Here is a 26,630-nt window from a genome sequence, read left to right as displayed (position 1 = left end):
CAAACACTTATACTTATGGAGTGACCATCATACCAAGTGTGTGCAGTGAATTGTTACATGGTTAGAAATGTTGTGCTTGTATTCTCAAAATATTATTTCCTTCTTTGGCCTCGAAAGGAGGAGGGACACAATAGTTCCAATAACCAGCCTTTACCCTATTAGACATTGATTCTTGAATCCTAATTTGAATTTAAACTTTTCTTTGAAAGGAAATAAATTAAGAGGGTGAAATAAATTCAGATTGCATTTTTTAAATGAGATGGGTCATTAATAAATTTACGCAAAGTCAAAATTAAACTAGAATAAAATTTGGCAAGTGATAATAGTGTCTTAAATATTGAGAATTGATCAAGTTCTCAAAGTGGAAACAATTTTTTTTTTTTTGATGAGAAATACGTGAGATTTATAAATATAAGGAAAGATACACAGCATCCTGAATCACCAAGGACTCAATAAAATGTGGAGTTTCTTCAATCCAAGTTACAAAGTTATCAAATCCTTTGGTGTAGTGTGCCAAGGTATGAGCTGAAATTTGGTTGCCAATATTATAGAAAATAACTCCAAAAAAGCAAAAGACCCAACACCCAGAAAAAAAGAAAAAGAAAGAAAAAAAAAAGAAAAGAAAGTAAAACCCCGACCATAGACCGATGATCTCATAAACCTTGCAGGCTGGTTCGGTTTCCCCATCCACTAATCTTATTCTTAACGGGTTGGGTTTGGGTTTCTGGTGACCTCACCAACCCCACCCAGTTCGGCCCGTGCTCAGTCATTGGACTGGATTCGATAATGCCTTGTCTTGCTGGATGTTGGGCTGCGTTCGCTCGTGTGACTGGCCCTGGGTTGGGTTTGGGTTTCTGGTGACCTCACCAACCCCACCCAATTCGGCCCGTGCTCAGTCATTGGACTAGATTCGGAATTGCTCTGTCTTGCTGGATGTTGGGCTACGTTCGATCGTGCGACTGGCCCTGATGCATTGTTTTGCTTAATAGTAGAATGATTAGCAGAAGCCGACTGGATAACATTACATTGCGGGTTTGTAGAGTGGGAAATTTTCGGGGAATAGCTGTTGGCTAATTAATCAAAAGACAGGAAGGGAATATATATTAAAATTCAGCAAAAATCACAACTAAGGCATTAAAGTTAATAGCTCAGTAAGCAAATGGGTGGCAACTTACATAATGGAGGCTCCTGACGTAACATTCCTCCCCCAAACCATCCCACGGCTGTTATCAAAGCAATTAAAATTCTGTGGCATAACTCATATAGCGACATCTCTCAAACAAACTCAATCGAGAATACAAGATATATACAATTAGGGAACTCTAACCGCTCCTTTTATAAGCACATTTGGACAGTTATTTCAGTAAATTAGCATTTACATCAATGATAAAATGACCATGTAGTCCTGGCAAAGCTGGACACTTGATCCCGTCACGATGGTGACATATGGTGACATACACGAAGGATGACATCACTGCACCTACTTTTTAAAGCCCTTAAATTTCGGTGATAAACTCCCATCTCTTTAATTGATAATGCTCTAGCTTTATACTCCCGTAATGATAAAAGTATAAAATAATGGTTAAGAATAAAGAAAATAAAAGTTCAGTAAACATTAGGTATTATAAGACAGAAGGGGGTAAAGATTTTGTTCGGGACCCATTTTTCTAAGGGCCTTAAGAGGCCCAGGTCCAAAGGCCCATATTTAAATACTAATAAAACATGTACAGTATGGCCCAAAACAGAACACTAAGCCCAACAAGGCAAATCAGGCCGGCAAAACGGGGGGCTGTGGCGAAGAGAAGTACAAAGGACCAACTACTCCAAGTCCGCCACAGAGAAAAAAAATATTATAATAATAATAAACCCACCATGCAAATTCATGTCCACTTGGAGCATCTTTCGCATTTGCTTAAACTTTTAGCTTTTAGATTTTGATTTTTACAAAACCCCATTTTTATTTTATAAAAAAACCCTTTTTACAAGAATCTCATCAAACCAATGAATAAATTAAGCACAAATTTTTTTTTAAAATGGTTATTCACATAAATATGTATATGTAGAAAATACCCGGTTGCTCTGTCAACCAAGAAACCATTCTTACAAGAATTGTAACAAAAACCAATGAACAAATTAAGCATCTTATAATAAGAAATATACAAACTTAATATGAGAACAAAAACCCAACTTAAAGGTAAACACAAAGAATTAGATTCAAGTTAAATTGGACTCACTGTTAGCAAGGGACAACTTGAGCAATAGGAGAGGCCAACCAGCGAGGGCCTTGGAATAGATGTTCTCATTTGATAACGCAACCCGGCACCTAGTGTTCAAAGTGATGCAGGAGCATTTTCTAAGCTGTTTTAAAATGTTTTGATTGAGTCATGCTAGCAGCCTTAGCTGTTGAGAATAGTTAATTCCAAACAAGAGCCTTAAGGCAGTTAGCTTAAATGACAGTCTTTCTTATCTGAATTAGTTAGTCTTGTTAATGAACTAGTTACTTGTATTAGATGTAACCAGTGTTAGTTTGACACTTGGCAAGAAACTAATGGTTATTAGTTGTAGGACAAATTGTATAAGTACTGATGCAGCACGTGTGTAGAAGCAGAATCTATAACACAAAATTGCTACAACTCTTCCACAAAACCTAAGTTCTACAAGAACACTAGGCTAGTAAGCAAAATAATAAAGAAAACATCTCTAGCAAACTTTTATTAATAAACACATAACAATAAATCACCACCCTATAAGAGTATATATAGGAATAGAAGTTATCCTACTCCTTTTAGGAAAAAAATTAATAAACCTACTTCTACTTAACAAAGGAAAAACAATTTAACTAGGAAAAGAAAAACAATTAAAATCTCAATTCAACTAGGAAAAAGGATTTTAATTCAACATGATAGAGTAAATAAATCCTAATTCAAATAGGAGAAGGAAAACAATAAAAAACTCTTCGCTCTTCATAACATGATTTGCATCAAGTACTCTTGTACTCATTTTTGTAATCAATTTTTTGAGAATTAGTGATTTTAAGCCTTCGTGTGCTTTTCATTTCGTTGGAACTTAAGTGTTCTCGCAGAGATGCCTAACCACCTACTAAATGTTCTAAGCAACTCTCATTGCTTAACAAACCCAAAACAGTTTTAGCCTACACACATTCCCTACGTCAGTTTGGTATTATAGCTTGAGATCCTAGGATTCAAGTACCTTTGCATTTTTTTTCTTCATCCCAGATCCATGAACCCATCAAGATTCATTCTTGATTGTTAATTCTGATCCTAAACACCTTCCTTTAGTTAACCACAGCCTTCAATAAGTCATGGTAAGTGAGAAGGGAAGAAAGGTTAAGGGAAAGAAGGCTACTGTTTCTGCAGTAGATGGGGAAGACACTACAGCCAACGAAAAGGGGATCAAGGGGGTCAACTTGATTTCGCAGCTGAGGTAGCATTATTGAGAAGGTAATTAAATGCCTTCATTGAGTATTTGGGAAGAGATAGGGTGTTTCCACAGCAGCAAGCTGGTCATAATGTTGCTGAGAATGATGCTTCAGAGGATGGGGAGAATGAGGAGCCATTTGTCCCAATTCAAAGACAAAGGCAGCAAAGTAGGAATCAAGATAGGCAAGGCCATGTTCCTGTTATGGTCCAGCCAAGAGAGCCTAAATGTTAGGAATATGAAATAATTGTTGTAATCCCGTTAGTTAGGTAGTTAGCTAGTTGGTTGAGATTAGGATGAATTAGTTACGATTTGAGCACATGCAACTCATTTAACACATAGCTTAATTCATAAAGCACATGTTGAATTAACTAATCAATTATCTTGAGCCATGTGAGCCAATGACATTAGAGCTAGTTTTCTATACTTGATTGTAATTCAACATTAAATATCAATTGAAGAATAAACCAACTTCTTAGTACATTAGTGCATCTCTCTCTCTCTCTCTCTCAATCTCTTTTTCACTATGAAGGGCGACTACCTCGAATTAAGTCAATTTCTCTACAATTCTCATCAATCCCCCTATAATTCCTATCCATCCCCATTAGGAATCACCAAATTCCTAACATTTGGTATCAGAGTCGTCGATCTTGAGACGGGTGAATATGACTGGCAAGAAATCTTGAAAATTGTGAATGAAGTTTCAGAGAAGGTTATAAGGCCTTGACAGAATCTTACAAGACTGTTTCAAAGAAAGTCAAGGCCTTGGCTGAATCTAACAAGGCCATGAATGAAGAGCTCTCAAGATTACAAGAGGTTTTTGAGAATATGACAGAAGAAAAGCTACAATCTCTTGATTCGACTGACCAAGAATCCACAATACATGAACCTATTGCTGTTGGTGTGGAGCAAGAACACACTACTGACCAAGAATCCACAATACATGAACCTGTTGCTCTTGGTGTGGAGCAAGAACACATTGTTGGTGTGAATATAAGTGATCAAATGGTGTTTGACGTTGGCCAAACTCATGCTTCAACAAATGGGGCTGCTCATGTAATCAAGAATGTAGCGTGGACTTAATAGTCATGTATGTTGGTGGCAATTCCATTGAATTTGGACTTTGCTATGGGGGCCACATCTTGCTCCTTAGTAGCTGTCACAAAGCCAAGGAACTAGATGCTTTTTTTTCTTGGTTATAATTGTGGGATAAATGATGGATTCCATAGCTAAGATGATCTCAATTTTTATAAGAAATTGAGTTCTATATTGCTGAAAGTTAAGTTCAATACGACTGCTTTGCGTTATGCTCCTATGTCATGGGCTATGATTAATTGCTTTGGAGTTATTCATGTAATCAACGGTCAAGATGCTTTGGCATATTGGGTTAGCGGCCGGTTTCCCCTAATGAAGGTGTCATTTCACAACAACACCTTGTGGGCAAGGTGTTTTCAAGGACAGGGAAATGTTAGTAATATGAAATAATTGCTGTAATCCCTTTAGTTAGGTAGTTAGTTAATTGGTTGAGATTATGATCAGTTAGCTAGGATTTGAGCACATGTAGCTCATTTAACACGTCTTAATTCATAAAGCACATGTTGAATTAACTAGCCAACTATCCTGAGCCATGTGGGCCAATGATATTAGAGTTAGTTTCCTATAAATACATGGTTGTAATTCAATATTAGATATCAATTGAAGAATAAACCAACTTCTTAGTACATTAGTGCATCTCTCTCTCTCTTAATCTCTTTCTCTATGGAAGGTGACTACCTCGAATTAAGTCAATTTCTCTACAATTCCCATCAATCCGCCTATAATTCCTATCTATCCCCATTAGAAACCACCGGATTCCTAACACTGAACAGAAATGGGAAGACAATTTCAAAATTGAGTTTCCAGAATTCAATAGCAACTTAATAGCGGAAGATTTTGTTGACTGGCTTAATCAAGTGGAAAGGATCTTAGAATACCATGAGATTCCTGACCACAAGAGGGTAAAGTTAGTGGCAATTAAGTTGAAAGGAAGAGCTTCAGCATGGTGTAAGCAATTACAGATGCAGAGAGTAAGGATGGGAAAGAGAGAGATTCAAGAATGGCCCAAGATGAAGAAAGCCTTGGAGAAGCAGTTTCTACCTTTCAACTACATGCATTCTCTTTACAAGAATCTGCATAATTTGCGGCAAACAAGTTCTGTGGATAATTATAATGAGATCTTCTACAAACTTTTGTCAAAATTGGATCTACAAGAAACTTAAGAGCAGCAGATAGCGAGGTATCTTAGTGGATTGAAGCCTTCTATTCAAGATTCTTTGAGTATGTATCCATTATGTACATTGTCTGAGGCTTACAGTAGGGCAATCATGATGGAAAGGCAACTTGCTAGAAAGGCAATGCAACTTCAAAACCTTGGTGGTTCAAGAAACCATGTGCTGCCTGCATCCAAGCCTTGGAAAGGCAATGGAGTCAACAAAGAAAGAAGTCAGAACTCAAGTGCCAGTGGAGTAGTATTCAAATGCTATGTGTGGTGAGAAGGGGCGTAAGGCTAATGAATGTAAGAATTCTGCAGTACAAACCAGAAATAAAGCCTTATTGTTAGAGGAAGATGAAATTTGTGTTGAGAATACAATGTCAGAACTGGAAGCAATCCAAGAAGAGGAAGCAGTTCAGTTAGGAGAAGATACTAATGGGGAAGAAGGTCTCATGCTGGTGACTAGGAGACCTTTCAAACTCCTAAGTTTTAAAGATGAGAAAGAAGGGCTTAGGGGTAACATCTTTTGCACTACATGTTCCATCCAAAACAGCATGTGTAATTTGATCATTGATGGAGGGTCTTGTGAGAATGTTATTTCTCAAGAAGTAGTAGACAAGCTGATGTTGAAGACAACTGATCATCCTCAACCTTACAAGCTGTCATGGCTTAAAAAAAAGGGAGTTTTGTGAAGGTTGACAAGCAGTGCTTGGTGTCTTTCTCAATAAGGAAGCAATTCTTTGATGAAGTCCTATGTGATGTGGTCAAAATAAATGCCCTGCCACCTGTTGTTAGGCAGACCTTGGCAATTTGATAGATGAACCATGCATGATGGGAGAAGGAACTCATTAGCCTGATCAAAGATGGGAAGAAGTTCATTCTACTGCCACAAAAGAAGAAAGCTAAAGTCCTCTATTCCTAATTCTTCATTCTTGATCACTAAGTCCTTTATGAATGAAAGTTTGGAAGTAGGGATTGTGTATATGTTGTTGTCTACTTTAGAGTTGGAGTCTATGAATATACCAGTAGAGATTAGGCAATTAATCTTGGGATTTGAAGATGTGTTTCCTACTGAATTGCCTAGTGATTTACCTCCCATGAGAGACATTCAACATTGTATTGATTTGGATCCTAGTGCATCATTACCTAATAGGCCTACTTATAGAATGACACCTTTAAAGAAGGCAAAGATTCAAAAACAAGTTGGAGAGTTGTTGGCTAAAGGATACCTTAGGCCTAACACTAGTCCTTGTTCTGTCCCAGGCCTCCTTACACCCAAAAAGGATGACTCTTGGAGAATGTGTGTAAATGGTAGGGCTATTAACAAGATAACAATAAAGTATAGGTTTCCAATTCCAAGGTTAGATGATATGTTGGACTGTTTATCTGGTGCCAAGTTATTTTCTAAAATAGCCAAGTTATTTTCTAAAATAGACTTGAGGAGTGGGTATCACCAGATTAGAATGAGATCTAGAGATGAATGGCAGACAACGTTTAAAACCCCTCATGGCTTGTTTGAATGATTGGTGATGCCATTTGGGCTAACAAATGCTCCAAGTACTTTCATGAGAGTGATGACCCAAATATTGCAGCCTGTGTTGGGAGTCTGTGCAATGGTTTATTTTAATGACATTTTAGTGTATTCTAAGAGCTTGAGTGATCATTTAGAGCATCTTAAAAGAGTGTTTGAGCTGTTAAGCAAGTACAAATTCTATGCAAACACAAAGAAATGCCCTTTTGCAACAAATCAAGTGGGATTTTTGGGGTATGTCATTTCTACAGAAGGTACCAAAATGGATTCTTCTAAAGTGCAGGCCATTCTTGAGTGGCCAATTCCCAAATCAGTCAGTGAAGTATGAAGCTTTCATGGCTTAGCCACTATCTACAAAAGGTTTATCTGGAACTCCTTTAACTGATTGTTTGAAGTAAAAGAACCTAGTTTGGTTAGTTCAAGTAAATGACAGTTTTGCAGCTCTCAAGAAAGCTCTCACTATGAGTGTATTTGGATATCGCTTATTTTGCTGAAACTGAAAAATTATTGCTGAAAGTACTGTAAATAAAGGTAAAAGTTAGTTGAAATAGTACAGTAAGACCCATAAATAGTGTCAAAAAGTGTAGCGAGACCCATGAATAGTAGCAAAGATAAGTTGAAAAGTGAAATAATTATCATTTTTCATTTCAATCCAAACGCACACTACAGCACTTGTTTTGCAAGTTCCAAACTTTGAGAAGATTTTTGAGTTGGATACAGTTGCTTCAATCCATGGTATTGGGGGAGTTCTTAGTTAAGAAACTAAACCTATAGCCTTCTTTAGTGAGAAACTCAATGGTGCTAAATTGAACTATTGTACTTATGATTTAGAGTTCTATGCTTTAGTCCAAGCTATCAAGAATTGGAATTACTTTTCTATTTTTGATAAATGTCAAAGTATTGGAATTACTATCTTGCCTATAAAGAATTTATTCTTAATATTGATCATGAGGCACTTAAGAACCTGCATAAGCAGAAAAATCTGCATAAAAGGCATGCCAAGTGGGTTGCCTATTTACAGTGATTCAATTGCTGCATAAGGCACTTAAGAACCTGCATAAGCAGCAAAATCTGCATAAAAGGCATGCCAAGTGGGTTGCCTATTTACAGTGATTCAATTGCTGCATAAGGCATAAGGCAGGTGTCTTAAATAAAGTGGCTGATGGACTAAGTCGAAGACAGGCCCTGCTTTGCCACATGCAAGCTATAGTACCTGGCTTTGATGTGTTCAAGGAACATTACATGGGTGACAAGAAGTTGCAGCCTGTCTTAGTTGCAATCAAGCAAAGCAACTATGCAGCCTATCCTGATTTCTACAAGGATGGCTCTCTGTTCAAGGGAGTACAACTATGTGTTCCTAAGTGTTCTTCAAGGGATCAATTGCTGCTGGAGGTCTGGAGGTCCATAATCTAGGCCATTTTGGAAGAGATAAGACATTGACTACAACAGAAATACTATTGGAAAGGCATGGAAGTAGATGTGTCAAAGCTGGTCCAGGAGGTGTTTGATTTGTCAGAAATCCAAGGGGGCAGCCACCAATGCTGGCGTTTATCTTCCTCTACCTGTGCTTTCCAAGCCTTGGGAGTTCATTAGCATGGATTTTGTCTTGGGTTTACCTCCAACAGTAAGAAGAGCAGACAGTATACATGTTGTTGACAGGTTTAGCAAGATAGCCCATTTCATTCCTAGCAGGAAATCCAATGATGCTTCCTGTGTGGCTGATCTTTTCTTCAGGAATGTCTACAAGCTCCATGGTCTACCTCACTCTATTGTTTCAGAAAGGGACACAAATTTTAGGCCATTTTTGAAGGACTTTGTGGAAGAAGGTGGGTGTACCAGCTAAGATTACAGCACAGCATTTCATCCCCAAACTGATGGACAGACAGAAGTAGTTAACAAGAGCTTGAGCAATATCCTCAGATGTTTGGTAGGTGACCATCCTAAAGAGTGGGAGGGGATTCTGCCAATTGCAGAATTTGCTTTTAACATCTCAATTAACAGAAGTCCAAGCTGTAGTCCAAGATAGTCTATGGCAGTAATCCTACCAGTGTCACTGATTTGGTAGCCTTGCCAATACTCCAGAGGGTTCATTGAAAGGCTACAAACATGACAGAAGTGATGCAGCAAGTCCACCAACAAGTCAAGGCCAAGCTAGAAGCAACCAATGCCAAATACAAAGCTGCAATTGATTTGCTCAGTAAACTGTTTGAAGTTGAGGACTTAGTTTGGGTGTTGATTTCTAAGGATAGAAGACCAGAAGGACAGTATGCTAAGTTGAGACAAAGGAAGTATGGTCCTTGCAGGGTGTTGAAGAGAATCAATCACAATGCCTATGAGATTGAGCTACCTTCCCTCATGTCTATCTCTAATATTTTCAATGTGTTGGCTTACTCCTTACCATGATCCAATGGAGGCCAAGAGCACTTGAGGCCAAGTGCTTTCTAAGAAGGGCAGCCTGATGTAAGAGCATTTTCTAAGCTGTTTTAAGATGTTTGATTGGGTCAAGCTAGCAGCCTTGGCTGTTGAGAACAGTCAGTTACAGCTATCTTTGTATCCAAACAAGGGCCTTAAGGCAGTTAGCTTATATGGTAGTCTTTCTTATTTGAATTAGTTAGTCTTGTTAATAAAAATAGTTACTTGTATTAGATGTAACCAATGTTAGTTTGACACTCGGCAAGAAACTAATGGAAAGATTGTATAAGTACTCTTGTACTCTCATTTTTTAAATCAATTTTGAGAATTAGTGATTTTAAGCCTTTGTGTGCTTTTCATTGGAATTTAGTGTTCTTGCAGAAGTGCCTAACTACCTCCTAAATGTTTAACAAACCCAAAACAGTTCAGCCTACACACATTCCCTACATCACAGAGATAGAGTGGGCTTTCTCAAGAAAATGGATGCTGTGGAGGTAAATGATTTTCGGCCTATAAGCTTAGTTGGTGGGATTTATAAGATTATCTCAAAGGTGTAGCCTAATCGGCTTAGTAGGGTGGCGCATAGGCTTATTTCGGACTCACAAAATGCCTTTGTGAAGGGTAGACAAATTTTGGACTCTATCTTGATTGCTTCTGAATGTATTGATAGTAGATTGAAGTCAAGAATTCCAAGTGTGTTGTGTAAATTGGATGTGGAGAAGGCATATGATCATGTGAGTTAGGAATTTTTAATGTATATGCTTCACCATTGTGGTTTCTCAGAGAAATGGAGAAAATAGATACGGTATTGCATCTCAACAGTAAAGTTTTCCGTTCTGATCAATAGTAGTCTTTCCGATTTCTTTGGAAGTTCTAAGGGGATTCGGTCAGGGGACCCATTATCTCCATGGTTGTTTGATATTGTGATGGAGGCATTTAGTCGTATTTTGGATGTGGCTGCCTCCAATGGGTAATTCTCAAGCTTTTCTGTGGGTAGTACGGCTGGTCCATTAGTGATGGTGTCTCACCTTCTATTTGCAAATGACACCCTGATTTTTTGTGATGCCGAACCTTCTCAGATTGCTAATTGGAGGGATATTCTTGCTAGATTTAAGGAGGTGTCACGGTTTCATATTAATTTGGGGAAATTTGAGTTGGTACCTATTGGTGTGGTGCACAATATGGAGGCTTTGGTGGGTCTATTGGGGTGTGGGCAGTCTTCTCTGCCCTTGAAATATTTGGGCCTTCCATTAGGTGCTAAGTTTAAGGATTTATCTGTTTGGAATCCTATCCTAGAGAGAATGGAGAGGAGATCAGCAGATTGGAAGAGACTGTATTTATCTAAAGGGGGTAAGGTGACACTTAATAAAAGCTCACTCTCATCTTTACCTACATGCTTCCTTTCCCTTCTCCCTTTACCTGGTAAGGTGGCAAAGTGTATGAAGAAATTACAGAGAGATTTTCTATGGAATGGGATTGGTGGTGAACCTAAAATTCATTTAGTAAAATGGACCAAGGTCTGTAAGCCTTTGCAGGTTGGGGGATTGGGCATAAGACGTTTGGGAACCTTTAATTCTGCCTTGCTAGGGAAATGGTTGTGGAGGTATAGCATGGAGACTGATGCTTTATAGAGGCAAAATATGGGAATATTTGGGGTGGTTGGTGTACGAAAAATGTGACAAGTCCTTATGGGGTCAACTCGTGGAGATACATTATAAGTGGCTGGTTGAACTTCTCTAAACTCCTTGTATATGATGTGGGGATGGTACTAGAGTGATTTTGGAAGCATGTGTGGTGAGGGGATTGTACTTTCCAAGAGGCCTTTTCCGTAGCTTTATTGTCTTAGTAGGTCAAAGGATTCCTCGGTGGCTGAAGTTATGGGTTGGTCTGCTGGGAGGTTTTACTGGAATGAGCAATTTCGTCGTCCTCCACAAGATTGGGAAGAAGAAGCCTTTGATCGGTTTATGGGGTTGGTCTATTCTTCGACAGTGAGGGGGTTTAGTCCAGATAAAGTTTGTTGAAAGCCTGCAAGGAATGGAGGTTTTGAGGTTAGAGGATATTATAACACCTTCTACCCTCCTACTCTTGTTTCCTTCCCATGGAGAATGATATGGCAATCAAAGGTTCCTCCAAGGGTAGCTTTCTTTTCTTGGTCTGCTTCCTTAGGTAAGATCTTAACAACAGACAACCTTCGTAAAAGACGTGTGCTAGTGCTTGACTGGTGCTATGTGTAAGAGATGTGGGGAGTCGGTGGATCATCTTCTACTTCATTGCCCCATAGCTTGGGAGTTGTGGTCTATGGTTTTCTGCTTGTTTGGTATTCAATGGGTTATGCCTCATACTATTCTTGCACTGTTTGAGGCTTGCCAAGGAAAGTTTGCGCGACATCGTCACTTTGATGTTTGGAGATTGGTGCCTCATTGCTTAATATGGTGCATTTGGCGTGAAAGGAATGCTAAAAGTTTTGAGGGTTGTGAACGTTTTTTGCTAAAGCTTAAGTCTTTTTTCTTGCACACTCTCTTTGAATGGAGTGTGGTCTTTTCTCATTTTTCTTGCTCTTCTTTTTCTATTTTTCTTGATCGTTGTACTTTTGTTTCTTGATTTGTGCCCCCCATATTACATCCCCAATGTACTCGGTTTGACACTTTTTCTATTTTTAATAATATTCTTATGTTGCTTATCAAAAAAAAAAGAGTGGGCTTTCTCAAGGAAACCAGGGACCTGCTGATCTTAAAAGGCTCATAGAAGATTAAAACTTGAAAAGGAGAGGCCCAAGAAGAAAATCGTGAAAGGGGTATGCTTGGCAATCCGAGATGGAAGGAGAGAGGCGACTAAATGTTTAACAAACCCAAAACAGTTCAGCCTACACACATTCCCTACATCACAAAGATAGAGAGGGCTTTCTCTGGGAAACCAAGGACCTGCTGATCTTAAAAGGCTCATAGAAGATTAAAACTTGAAACGGAGAGGCCCAAGAAGAAAATTGTGAAAGGGGTATGCTTGGCAATCTGAGATGGAAGGAGAGAGGCAGTTAAGGCAGTCTCAGCCACCATTAACGAAGCTGAAAGAGCTCAAAGACACAATAATCGAATGCTCCAAACGAATGTGCACATATAATATGATACTATAATTTAAGAATAGTCCTCATTTCCTTATATAGAGAGAAGAATTGAAACTTGAAAGAAAATTTCAAACATGGGGTTAGAAAATAGGAAACTTGAGTTTGGCACAAAAGATTTAACAAGGACCAAAAAGGAACAAATAGAAATAGGGCAATTTTGCTGTTTGGCATTATTCCACAAGTTAGCCAAACAGACCCCATTCCAAAATATTTAGGAAGGTAGCCCTCATTTGGAACTTGATTTTTGCAAAATAAAATTTTCAGGTACATCTCAATTGCTTTAAAATCAAGCTGTATGTCACATTGGCTAAGCTGGCAATGGCTGATGTGGCAATTTAAAAAAAAAATCCTAATTGGAACTTGTTTTTATCAAAATCGAGTTGAAGGGTCTCTTTCGTTGGAGAAATGAAAAAGTGGGAGGATAGAAAATAAGGAGAGGATGAAAAAATAGGGAGAATAGAAGAGATTTTAGTTTCCTCATTTGTGTTTGGTTGGAATATGATAAAGTGAAAGGATAGAAAATGTAGTTTGTATAAATTTACTCTCATGCCCTTATTAGATAAAAGAAGTAATAAATCATATTTTTATTAAAAATTTATAAATATATACATACATACATACATACATATATATATATATATATATATATATAAGAACCCAAAACAGATGATGCAAAAAAAAAAACCTAAAAAAAAATGAGGGAAACAGGAAACAAAAATATAAAATGGATGGAAAAAAAACAACAATGAGAAGTCAAAAGTGAAGTTGGTTGGGGAAATTAATAAGAACGTTGCACAGAGAAGTTAGTGAACTTTGCACAGTAAAGAAAACAGAGGAGAAAAACAAAAAAAAAAAAAGGTAAGGAGAAGAACGTTGCAGTGAGGGACATTTTTGTCCAAATAACCGGTCCAGTTTTCTCCCCATTTTGGGAACATTACAGTTTGGTGGGCCCAAAGAGAAAATGCATGGGCCCCACCAAAAAATCTCCTTACCAAACAACACCAAATGCTATTTTCTCTCCTTTCTTTTCTATCCTCCCCAGTCCACCTCCAACCAAATGTAGCCTAAGGAAACTCGAGTCATCTATAAACTATTTGTGCCTACTATTCAAATTATCTGAACAGAACTTGACTTAAATGAACTAGAGTTTAAACCAAATGTCCCCATTTCAACCAAAGTTGTCAAGAAATCAGTAAGAGTGTCCCCAACAGTATTGGCAAACACAAAATCCTCTCTATTTTAGAGAGTCTAACCACAAAATGATGCTCTAATAGCCTCTCTAAAATGCAAAAAGTTTTTATGAACAGTCACTCTCTTTGCCTGGAGTGCTACTGTTCATTAGCAAAAAAATTAAACAAAATAAAAAACAACCGATTAAAATATTCAACTTTTATCTCAACAGCTACAAATCAACCCACCTCCTTTCTCTCTCAAACATCTCCAAACTCAAGGTGGAGGTAAACCAGTTAGCATACACTTGGCAGTGGGGAGGAGGACGAGCAGTGGAGTGGTCGAGGCAGAGTTGCACAGTTAACGCCAATCTCCACTGGTTTTGTCCTTTGGGCAACTCACTCTCGGGTTTTGCCTGATCTCAACTGGCCTTCGCAGCGGCGATCTTTCTCTATCTCTCTCTCTCTCTCTCAACGAGTTTTGCCCTATGTTGCACAAACACAGACACGAGTATGGGTACGATATGAGTATGAGCGTACGGCATTTTTTGAAAAATTAGGGCACGGCAAGTCTGAGGTACGGCTATTAATTAATTAATTAATATTTATTTTTAGTTATATTTTAAATATTTTTGGACATAATTTATATTTATTTTAAGTTTTAAAATTATTAAAACCTATAAATCAATTTTTTGGTACTTATTTTACCTACAATGTTTCAATTTAATAAATATAAAAAAATTATATCACAGCAATAATACATAACCAAAAAAATTATTTTACCTAATGATATTTCAACTTAATAAATACTAAATGGACAAATTGCTCACAGCCAGCAGGCAAGTCACAACAAATAAAATAAGTCAGTACAAGTGCTAAGCTAAACAAAAAAACAAATAAATAAATAAACAGGTCACAACTATAAAATTATAAATGCTAAACGACAGGTCACAACGAAAGTAGAGAAAACCCAAACGCAGAAAACCAAAATAAAAAAGAAAAGAAAGAAGAGAAAACCCAGGTTGAGCGCCAGACCCAGGGCCAAAGGGTGAGAGAGAAACAAACCGGCAGAGCCTTGGTGACATCGGAGGGGCTTCATTCGTTGCCGATCTACATCGGAGGTGCTTCGTTGGTCACCGATCTATGCAAGAGGGCAAACCAAGAGGGAAACGCGAGAGGGAGGCTAATGGCATGTTTGGGAGTTTAGAGAGGGAGGAGAGTAGAGGGGAGTAGAGGGGAGGGAAGTAGTGGGGAGGAGAGTAGAGGAGAATGATTACCCTCCACCTTGTTTGGATGTTTTTATAATTAGTAAGGGGGAAAGGAGTAATTAGCCATTCCCCTTGTTTTTAATATTGTAATTTTATAAATATAATAAGGGTAAATTAGGTAATTTACTTTATCAATAATTTTATGTGCTCTACTCTCCCTCCAAATCTCTCCAATTTGGAGGAATTAAAAATGAGGGGGTTGGAGGTAGTTGAAACCCCTTCAAACCCCTCCAAACCCCTCCCCCTCCTTCCTTAAAAAACTCCCAAACAAGGTAATTGAATTACTCCCCTTCCCTCTACTCTACTCTCCCTCCTTTTTTAAACATCCAAACAGGCCATAAGAGAGTGAGAGAAGGCTGAAGGCTTTTCGTTTGATCGATGGTCAGTAATGGTCCAGGTGTAAAAATCCAGTTTTTTTCTACAATATCCCGCGTCCATGACGCACCCAGCGTGTCTCGAACATTTCCGCAACGTACCCAAATTTTTCTTTTTTTCTTTTTTAATCTCCAGGTACGCGCTAGGTACATTTTTTTAGGTGTGTCTTACCAGTACCCATGTCCGACACGTGTCCAACATTAGTACCTGGCCAAATTTGGTGTGTCCTTGCAACATAGGTTTTGTCTCTTGTGATCTCTCGACTATTTTTGTGTTTGTGTGTGTGTGTGTCTCTCTCTATGCAACATGGAAAAATGTGAAGTAAATAAAATGGTTGAGGTTGAATAATAAATTAGGAGTGAAAATGTGTGGTATTTAGAATTATAATGAACAGTTGAGTTAATCCCTTGGTGCTTTTTTAAGAGTAAATGTGTGGTCTTTAAAATTAGGTAGGTTTTTTATTTTGAGAAAAAATAGAAAGGGGTCGTTATAAGTTAGTAAATAATAATAATAATAATCTAAAAAATTAGAACTAAGCAACAATTAATGATTTTTTTATTAAAAATTTAATGGATAAATAAATTTCAAATCAAATTACATAGATTTGATAAATGAAAATTAATGTGAACAAGAAAAATATGACCATTAAAAAAAAAAACTGTTGGAAAATATGTTGAAAATTTTGAAAATATTATTGCTGGGAGATTTAAAAGTAAGCTGGTGGGAATTTGAAAAATATTGTAGTTGGGAATGGATAAAGGAAGAATAAAGGAAGATTAAAGAAAGAATGAAGAAATAATATTTTAATGGGATAGAGAAATGATAGAGAGTCTGTTGGAAAGTGTATTTGAAAAATATGGTAAGCAAAAGGCAAAAATAACTGTTCACTCTCCAAACAATACAAAAAATTGGAAAAGCTATTGAAGATGCTCAAATAATATTGCTACTTCCATTATTTTTTTGAAAGTAGTTGATCAATGAAAACCAATGCTTCACACATGTTGGATTTCAATGTAACCCCTCAACACCAAACAACACCATAACAAGGATACAAAATTGATACAAAATTCTAGTAAAAAACAATTAAGACCAATCAAGACAAAGGGCATGAAAGAAAATTGATACAATCACAACAAGCATTTATGTTTTTCACCAAGAAAAATAAATGCGCTGCATAATAGTATTATTAGATCTAATTGATTCATTTATTCCTTCTAAGATTCGTAGTAAACGCAATTACTTGTCTTTAATTGCTTGTTGTCATCAGAATTTTCTTTTCCATCTCCTTTTAACATTATGTGGGTGCTTCAATAAAGATACAAAAACTTGCTTTAAACAGCCCAAGCTCAAGTACTCAAACTTAAATCATGGGTAGTTTAATATCAATATAAGGTGCATTTGTAGTAGTTCTCTGTGAAGGCCCTTCAATCATATCAACATCTCTTGAACACCATCACTATAACTTCATTAACTTCATTAGTATAACTTCATTTTACTACTTTACGCACACAGCAAAAATAGATTCATCCTTACTAGCATCCACATAAATAAGAAACTAGCGGCCAAGCCAAATATGGACACAGAAATTCCAACACCGTATCTAATGCCCCAGAAAAGATCATCCAAAAAATATACAAAATTTTCAAAGAAATCCAGAATAATTGATGGACTACCATCTAACAAGTAACAATAAGGATCAAACTAATTCAAACTTAGTCCTATCAATAGAAAGCTACTGCCCTTCAATTAGTCACTCTTAACTAAGTCCCAAACAAGCAACTAACAAAGCAACAAGGTTGGCTACAACTTTGAGAAAAATCCAACAAAAAGTGGTCTCTCTGGCCTATAGTTGTAGCATCTGGTTACAGTAGGGTCTCAACACAGACTTAAACATATCAGGTGAGGTAGAGGAATTCTTTTTTCTTTTTTTTTGGTTGCTAATATGTTATTTTGTTAAATCAACATCATAACAATTTCTTAAAAATTTGAGTTGTATCTAAAAAGAACTCAATTCTCAAAAGTTGTTCAAAATATTTTTTTAAATAACAAATTAGATTATCTAGGTGAAGGCCATATCCAAAACCAAATCCCTCTTAATAACAAACTAGATACCATTATACTTCAACTAATGTCAAACAGAAATTCCAATAAATCCCAACAACCAAACAGAAATAGCTAACACAATTAATTGCTAACAGGAATTCAAAACAAACTATAAGAAACAATACCTAGAAATCCCCAAACCCAGTGCTGCTTTTCCTCGCTCACAATTTCGTCCAAACACAACAAAAATTCAACACTCCCATACAACTTTCCTCGGCAATCAAACTGAAAATAAAAAAACCAAATCAGTCACTAACAACACTTCAAAAAAGTAAAAATAAACAGATAGATAGAGCTTGAGACCGTAGCTTCAAATTATGAAATAAAAAGAGAGGAGGATATGGGTGACAGCGATTTTCCGGTAGGAGGGATGAGATTGAGGAAGTGCTGGGGATTTTGAGAGAGTATCGGGCAAGAGTGCGGGGGATTTGGTAATGGAAGAGAGAGAGACACGAAAGGGTGCACCGGTAAGTTTCCATTGAAAGACACGAGATTGAGAAAAAGGAGAATGAAAACTAAGAAAAAAAAATACTCCAAGTATAGTAAATAAAGGTAAATTTTTTTTTTTTTTTTTTTTGAGAGGATCAAATAAAAGTAAAAGTTAACAGATAATATAAATAATACCAACCAAGTGCAATAGAGCAGATATCACATAGTAAGTAGTCGTGCTTTAGTGGTGGAGATAATACGAATACTATAAATAGTAAGTGCAATGGCGGCACCGGCATGTCTCGAAACGTATCGGTTTCTAAATCAAAGGCGGCGATGACGCACTCATTTCCACCGTAAAGCTTGAATACCCAGTGGAGAGCGCTGTTGAGATGAGTCCCACATGGGAGTGGACCCTCCCATACCTCCGTCGGCTTCTTGTAGTGAAAGCCCTCGACCAATTTCCACGCGCTGGTTTTTAGCGAAAACACAGCGACGAGAGGTGCGTTCACGGCCTTGACGAGCTTGTAATCGTCGATGGAGGGAGCGTAACCGAACCCATGTGCCAAAATAGCGTGATCGAACCCGTAAGGAGTCGGGGTATCGGGTATTCGGGCAGACTCGTGGGTAACCGGGTTGAAAACGAAGAAGGTGTTGGGTTGAGAATAGTTTGCCAATAACAGATACTTTATATGTGTGTGTATTGATAATTGATTGATTGATTGATGATTCGTAAAATAATTAAATTAATGTTTTATTTTTCATTTTAGTTGGGATGAACGTTTGATAAAAAAATAAAAAAAAAATAGTTGGGATGAACGTGAAGAAACCCAATAAGCGCAAATACAGGAAAATCAAACGCATAATATTCGAACTAGCAGCAAATCGATTTTCCCTTGCAAATTTGAACCAAAAAATTCAAAACCAACCAACACCATCAGATCCAAAAATCCTTCAAACCCATACAAATAAATAAATAAATAAATAAATAAAAGATATATGCAGATTTTCCTAACAATTAAATTTTGCATATTTTACAAGATATCTGCATCTTAGATGATAACAATACCTATTGAATACACCAAATGATTAACAAGATTTAAATTATATGAAAAGTCCCTTCTCAAAAAAAAAAAAAATTATAAGAAAAGTTAACTGACGCATTAAGAACATTAATTTATAAAATATTTTTAGAAATTTTTTTATGAGAAAATAAAAAAAAATTACTAACTTTTTTTTATATTTTTTTATATTTTTCTTAAAAGTTGTATTAATTTTTTTTTAAATAGTCCCGTAACGAATACAGTGGGGGGTAAAAAGACCCCGATGGGAATATGGGCCTTTGGACCATGCTAAAGAAGGCCGACCTGCTCTTGAGTTTAGAATTTGTTAGTATTACGGGTCGGCCCATACGCCGAGGATTCGAGGATCCAGCCGAGGGCGAATTTCTCCTCGGACGGACACCGGAGAACCAGGGACTTCATGGTAAAGGTTAGGGAATGACACGGTCAAGACCAATGGTTAAAAGGGGTGAACCCTTGAATGTCCTGGAAGCACCGATGTTAGAGAAATACCAAAGATAAAGGCTGCCACCTCCACATTAAAGACCCTACACCTACCACCCTGGCCGCATTAATGGGGAAGTGACACCTGAACAGTGGAAGGGAAACTTCTGGTTACTATTCAAAGGCACTAAGAAAAGAAATATCTAGGCTAAGGGGGAGTTGGGGCAACACGTGTACAAAGTATCAAAAAGAGGAGTATTTAAGGAGCAATCTAGAACAGGAAGGGGGATTTCCCTTTTTTTTGTAATCAAAAAGAAAAAAGAGTAAGAGATAATATAAGAACAGCTCTTGGCTTACGTCCGAGGAGGTGGATTTACAATATTCCTTGTTGTTTTCAAGCGTTTACAATCTTTGGCTTGTCATTTAATCCTCAGACACTTCTAACCTGGGTTTCAAGCCCACACTCTACAGATTCATATTGTTTAAGGCTCATTGGGCCTGAGCCCATAACTGTTCTTGGGGCCAGGTGCAATTGTGCGCTTACAAATACTTAAAGCACCCTTAACCAAACCCTTAAACTATTTGCATTAATAAAGTATTAAAAAATTGAACTTGCCCAATAACTTTTGCAAAAACCACAACAAAAATATGAACATGTAAACAAAAAATGATTACTACCACTGGTGGAGCCTGAGGGGATGAGGGGGGCAATTACCCCCTCTAACCTTTCCCAAAACACTTGTATAATTAATGCTTAAAAGCAATTTGCCTCCCCCCCCCCCCCCCAATTTTCCTTCATCTCAATTTTACCCCACATAAATGAGAAAGTCTCTTGAAAAGCCCATATGTCCATATAGTACATACTATTTTTTCGTCATTTTAAAATTAAGAGTCCATTTGGTTCAAAGAGTAAAAAAGTGAAAGGATAGAAAATAGAGAGATGATGGAAAAATGGGAGAATAGAATTATTTTTAGTTTTCCCTCATGGTGTTTGGTTTGAGTGTAGAAAAGTGGAGGGATAGAAAATATAGTTTATAGAAATTTACTTTCATGCCCCTAATAGATAAAAAAAAAGTGCCCTTAATACATAAAAAATAAAAGTAACAAATAAGGAAAAAAAAGGATGAACAAAAAATAAAAGCACCAACAAAATAAACAGTGCAGAAAAGGACAAAAAAAAGCTAAAAAAATGACAAAAAAACTAAAGGAGAAAAAAAGGAAAAGGATAAAAAACTAAAGAAGGAAATTTATAAAAGAAAAAAGAAAAGAAAATAAACATTTGACACGGTATAGAAAATGACCAAACATGTATAAAAAAAATTGCAGAAATTGCAAGAAAAAAAAAATTGCAGAAATTGTGAACAGTAGAAACCCAAGTTACCCAACACTTTGGCATAACATAGGAGTGTTTTTTGTCCAAACATTTTTTCTCTTTTTTTCTCCCTAATTTGGGAAGAAAACATTTTGGTGGGCCTAGCGAGAAAACGCCCGAACCCCACCAATTTATTTTTTTCCCTCCCTTCCAACCAAACACCCACTAAAAACATCATTTCTCCACTTTTCTCTCCCTTTTTTTCCATTCTCCCTATTTTACCTTCAACCAAACATACCCTAAAAGAGAGTTCATGGATCCCACTTAAGACTCAAAGTTTTCTCTTTCTTGCCTTTTTAATATTTTGACATTTCTTGCCACAGTTCAACAATAAATAATACTACCTAGTTCCCACACAACATTTTTTTTACCATAAATTTCATAATTGTCAGAAAAAAAAAATTTATATATACAATATTTTATCCCATCAAAAAACATTTTATTTTTTAAGTTGTTTGGCCTACCACTTACTTTATTGTTTATCATTTATAACTTGTCAATTTAGTGATGAGAGGTGCTACATTTATTACATTTTCATAATATTTATGCAATAAATTATAGGTAGTAAGTTTTTATTGATTCTAATTTAAACTTACCACGGACATTACTTTTTTAGCGAAAATAAACTTTTGGGCCGATTCTTGATTTGGTCTCTAAATTGATTTTGCTCCTAGGTCAGTCTTTTACTTCAAAAAATCCATTCTATTTTGCTCCCTGCCGTCAACTCAATAACAGAAAAATCAGATATGGTAGATGGAGTGCATTGTTGGCATGTTAGATGTTGACATGGCTAATAAAATAATAATAAAATATTTTATTTGACATTTTTGAAATGCCACATCAGCTTTTTCTGAATTAAAAAAGCCACGTTAGTATTTTCTTAATTAAAAAAGTAAAAATAATTTTTATATTTCAATTTTAATTTAATTCAAAAAAATAAAAAATTATTTTCAATTTTAAAGAATGAGAAAAAAATTCATGGCAACTTTCTCAAATATTCTTGACCTTTCTTGGCAAACAAACACATCACAAAATTTAAATATATCAATTTTTAGACTCAAAATTAAAATTAAAAAATAAAACATTTGAAAACCCCCCACAAACCCAAAACAAAATCCAAACTCACAAATGATTCATAACTCTCTCAAGCTCTCTCTCTCTCTTCAAAAGCAAGTTTAGATCTCTCTTTCTAACTCACCCTTTCTCTTTTCCTCTCTTACTAGTGGTGATGGTGGAGTCATCCCACAATGAGGAGATGGAGTAGCGGTGGACGGAGTTGTAGTCGATGGATTGGACCTCAGTTTGTATTGGAGGGAGCCGATTAGGTTGAAGGTTGGGGGAAGAGAGAGATCGTAAATCTGGGTTTGCTCAGTTTGCGTGGCCTTCATAACAAGCACAACAACAATAAAAATAAGTCCTAAATCATAATGGTTCAAGTATGAGAGTTGATGTTTTGCTTACTCAAACGAAAATCTCTAAAGCTTTCTCTCTTAGATCAAAATCTCCCTTTCTCTCTTTCATCTTTCTAAATCTCTAAAGCTCTAAAATCTCTCTCTCATATTGTAGATCTTAAAAAATCTATAACGCTCTTTCTCAAATCAATGGTTGTGAAGTGGTGGTTGGTCCGGTGGTGGGTGGGGGTGGATCGTTGGATGCGTTTGTTATTGGCGTGGGTTGTAGTGGCTTGATGGAGTGATTGGTGGTAATGGTGGTGATTGGTGGTCTAATCTGTTCACATGGGTTTTGAATTGCAAGATTGGTTTGTTGGTTGGTTTGATCGGTGATTGTTGGTTGGGTTTGTTGTTGGTTTGGGCTTCGGATTGCAAGGTATTTTCTGGGTTTCAATGTTTTGGTTGGTCAGAGTCATTGGATTTGAAGAGACAATTAACTGAAAATGCAAAGTGTTGGGTTTTGAGTTGTTGTTGCTATGTTTATTTTAAATTTCTGGGTTTCTTTTTTTTTCATGTGGATTTGATAATTTTTTTGGGTTTATGGGTTTGATTTGTTGGAGGTTTTGGTGGAGGATAGGGATTTTGAATGAACTTTTGCATGTTTATTTGCTAAGAAAATGCAATAAAAGAAAAGTAAATATTGATTATTTTAATTTTCTGGACAACCATACATGCATGTTCTTCATGTTTTTTCTCGAAGAACATGTTACTTTGTCTTCCGAAAACAATGAAAAGAAAAAAAGAAAAAAAATTAATTACTATTTTTAATTAGATTGTATTTTATTTTATTTTTTTCTTTGTTTTTTATTTTTTACAATTAAAATTAAAATTGAGAAATTAAAATTTTTTTCTTTTATTTTTAATTAATTTATATGTTGACTTGGTATTTTAGAATATTTTCTTAATGACCATGTCAACTCCATAATTAGCCACGTTAGTACCTAATGTGCCAACAATGCGCTCCGTTTGCTATTAGGATTAATGCCCTTAAATCTGATTGTATGATGCTATGTATGACATGATGTATGACTTAATATTGTAATTGATAAATTTGTTTTATTATTACTATCTAAAATACTGGGAACATGAATATGAGACATTATTATATAGTCCATGAGATGTATTGTATGTGATTTAGTCACAAAAGATATAAATCACAAGTTCCTTATAAACTTAAAGAGTAGTTCGTAGTCAGTGATGAAATTGGGCATTTCATCTGCGAAGACTATAACATATCAACTAAGATGATTTGTCTTGATCATGGAAATGAAGATTTTTAGTTGGTATGTTGATATGTTTTAAGAGTTAAAATATATTGAACTGGACTGTTGTGAGATTTATTATTCTCCGAACGATTGTCAAATGAATAATAAACTCACAACTTCTATTTACATGAACTCTTAATCTTGAGAGAATAATGGACCTGATTATGAAATGTAGGTTGCTTTGATATGTCAGGAGTGAGATCTAAAGTTTCCATCAAAATCTCAGTATGTTGAGCAACCACATTTCGTGTTGATGGAACATATATTCTCAAGATGAAATTCATAATTTCTTAACAGAGATATAAAATATTCCCTTGAGATAAGTTTAATGGGTTCAGTTATTTAAAGAGTTAGGCCTAACCACTTTAGTAAGAAGTTACTAAAGTATATATTTATGAAATCCAATTTCATAAATATATAATGAATAACTTTAAAGGATTAAATCGGGTACTCAAGGATAAGATGTAGTAATCTACAAAGTGGCAGTTGACATTCATGATTTTGTATTACTACGAATATTTTATGAAGGGGTTACATGTATAATAAAGTCTTGGGATATCATTTATAAATAAGGTCTAGAGTGCAATTATATTTATATAGTGATATTAAATATAATTAATGGTAACTTTTGATTTGTTAAGAGTTGACAGAAAAGCCCAAGGCCCATTGAAGCTAGTGTCTTATTAGTCCTTTTTTGTCTCACTCCAAGCCACACACTTAAACCCAATTGGAAAGGCCCAAAAGGCCAGCACAATTAGATAATCAGTTAGATACAGGGAGAAACATACAAAATTTTTTGTAGAGGTAGAGAGAGAGAATATTAAAAACACTATTGTGAAGTGGTGTAAAGAAGTGTTAGACACTTTGACATTCTCCTTTTGGAACTGATTAAGAGACTACACATCTTGGGCGTAAAGTGGAATTGGAGTGAAGATTAAAAGTATTCCCGAGTACTTCAATCTTTGAGTTTTTGAATTTCACCGCATCAAGGTACGCTCTCTTGTTCTAGAATTCTGAAACTTACATAGTGTAAGTTAACAATTACGAATGAAGTAGATCCGTTTATTTTCTGCTGCATACATGCATTTTTCCTTCATTTGCCACGTCTGATTTTTCTATTACTAGGTTGATGGCAGGAACCAAAATAGAATCAATTTTCTAAAATGAGGGACTGACCTAGGAGCAAAATCAATTTAGGGACTAAATCGAGAATTGGCCCAAAATGAAGGGACCAAAAGTGTATTTTCGCCTACTTTAATTTCCAATTAATAACAACCTGTTACGTTTGATTTGTTGTGAAAATATTGTGGACATCATATTTCTCATTTAGTGATTGCGATAAATTTTGTAAAGAAAATTGTAATTTTAGATTTATTGTTGTTGAAGTGAACTATTGTGAGTAGTAGAGAAAAACAAAAATACTAGTACCACACACAAATATGCACATTTTGCCATAATTGTCCTACGTGGCACATTTTATCACAAATATTTTTTACTTTCAATATTGCCCTTCTTGAGCTAAAATCTTGGTTACGCCACTGATTACTACTACAAAAATCCATAACCCATAATCCAATCCTATTCAATGTCACCACACAAGAATCAATTGTATACCCAACAATCTAATAAATCTACAAAAATGATAAATAAATAAAAACACAATTCAAATAATGGAATGGGATTGTATGGGTTTTGTGAGAGACCGAGGAATTTTTTGTTACTCTTAGAAAAGGGTGTAGGCATCGGCACCTTCCGTTTTCAGGATCATATGGAGTTGCCACTTATTTATAAGTAAAATAAGAAAACTATACAAATTACAACATATCTTGAATAATACACCTTCTCATAATTGGAAACAATTACATCTTGATAGGAAGAATATTTCATGGCTTTGTTTCCTAGTTACAATCTAGTAAAGAAATACAAGGCCTTGTTTTCTAGTTACAATCTACCCAAAATAAAATAAGACACTAAATCTACCAACCTTAGATCTGATTCTCGTCCGATTTGGGAATTGGGCATACCGTTGCAACCGTTAGAATCTCAAGATCTTTTTTATGAAATGCAATGAATGATTTAATGCATGAGATGCAACTATGATTTTTGGGTATTTGAAAAGGTTATTTTATTCATATTCCAAAATTAATTTTACATGTAAAATTGAGTGTCTACAGAATGCCCCACATTGACAGAGCTTGAAAAATGAATGTTAATGTAAGACAAAGACATTGATTTTAGCAACCATAATTTAATCGAGGTTGATTTTTCAAAGATTTCCTGGTCCTAGAACCTAGAATCTTGAGATGTAGAACTAGTGTTTTATTGTTTTACAAGAAATGAGAACTATGGACATCTAATCTACTTGATAATTGGTAAACTTGGATAAAATCATGAATGCCGATAAGATAATCGAGAATCGTATTCACCTGATTTGAAATGAGGTAATCGAGAACTGTATTCGCCCGATTTGGAAGTTGACTAAGAACTTTATTCACCTAATTTGAAGTAAGGTAACCAGGAACTGTATTCGCCCTATCTAGAAGTAGATTGAGAACTCTATTCGCCCAATCTAACTTGGAATGGTTGAGAACTATATTTGGCCAATTTGGAGTAAGGTGACCAGGAATTGTATTCACATGATCTGGAAGTAGACTGAGAACTCTATTCGCTTAATCTAACTTGGAATGAAGTGACCAAGAACTGTATTCCCTTGATCTGGAAGTAGACTGAGAACTGTATTCACCCAATCTGAAGTAAGGTAACTAGGAACTGTATTTGCCCGATCTGGACTAAGAACTCTATTTGCCTAATCTAACTTGGAGTGGTTAAGAACTCTATTCGCCTAATCTGGAGTAAGGTGACCAGGAATTGTATTCGCCTGGTCTGGAAGTAGACTAAGAACTCTATTCACCCGATCTAACTTGGAATGAGGTGACCAGG

At 36.1% G+C, this 26,630-nt stretch overlaps 1 long non-coding RNA gene across 2 annotated transcripts; it reads right to left on the bottom strand.

Annotated features, from left to right (window-relative positions):
• Positions 1 to 449: 449 nt before the first annotated feature.
• Positions 450 to 18,839, bottom strand: LOC142643026 (uncharacterized). 2 transcript variants are annotated; one of them, XR_012845800.1, is made up of 4 exons: positions 18,297 to 18,839; positions 17,794 to 17,893; positions 1,176 to 1,223; positions 450 to 1,070 (listed from the first exon to the last, which is right to left on the bottom strand). It is a non-coding gene; the product is annotated as an uncharacterized LOC142643026 (long non-coding RNA). The 2 variants fall into 2 exon arrangements; XR_012845799.1 differs by lacking the exon at positions 18,297 to 18,839 and having other exon boundaries at positions 17,794 to 18,183.
• Positions 18,840 to 26,630: the final 7,791 nt, after the last annotated feature.

This window comes from Castanea sativa, chromosome 7, assembly GCF_040712315.1.
Source record: "Castanea sativa cultivar Marrone di Chiusa Pesio chromosome 7, ASM4071231v1".
In the NCBI taxonomy this organism is placed as follows: Eukaryota; Viridiplantae; Streptophyta; class Magnoliopsida; order Fagales; family Fagaceae; genus Castanea; species Castanea sativa.
The sequence above is the reverse complement of the archived record's forward strand: the minus strand, read 5'-3'. Positions and strand labels throughout refer to the sequence as shown.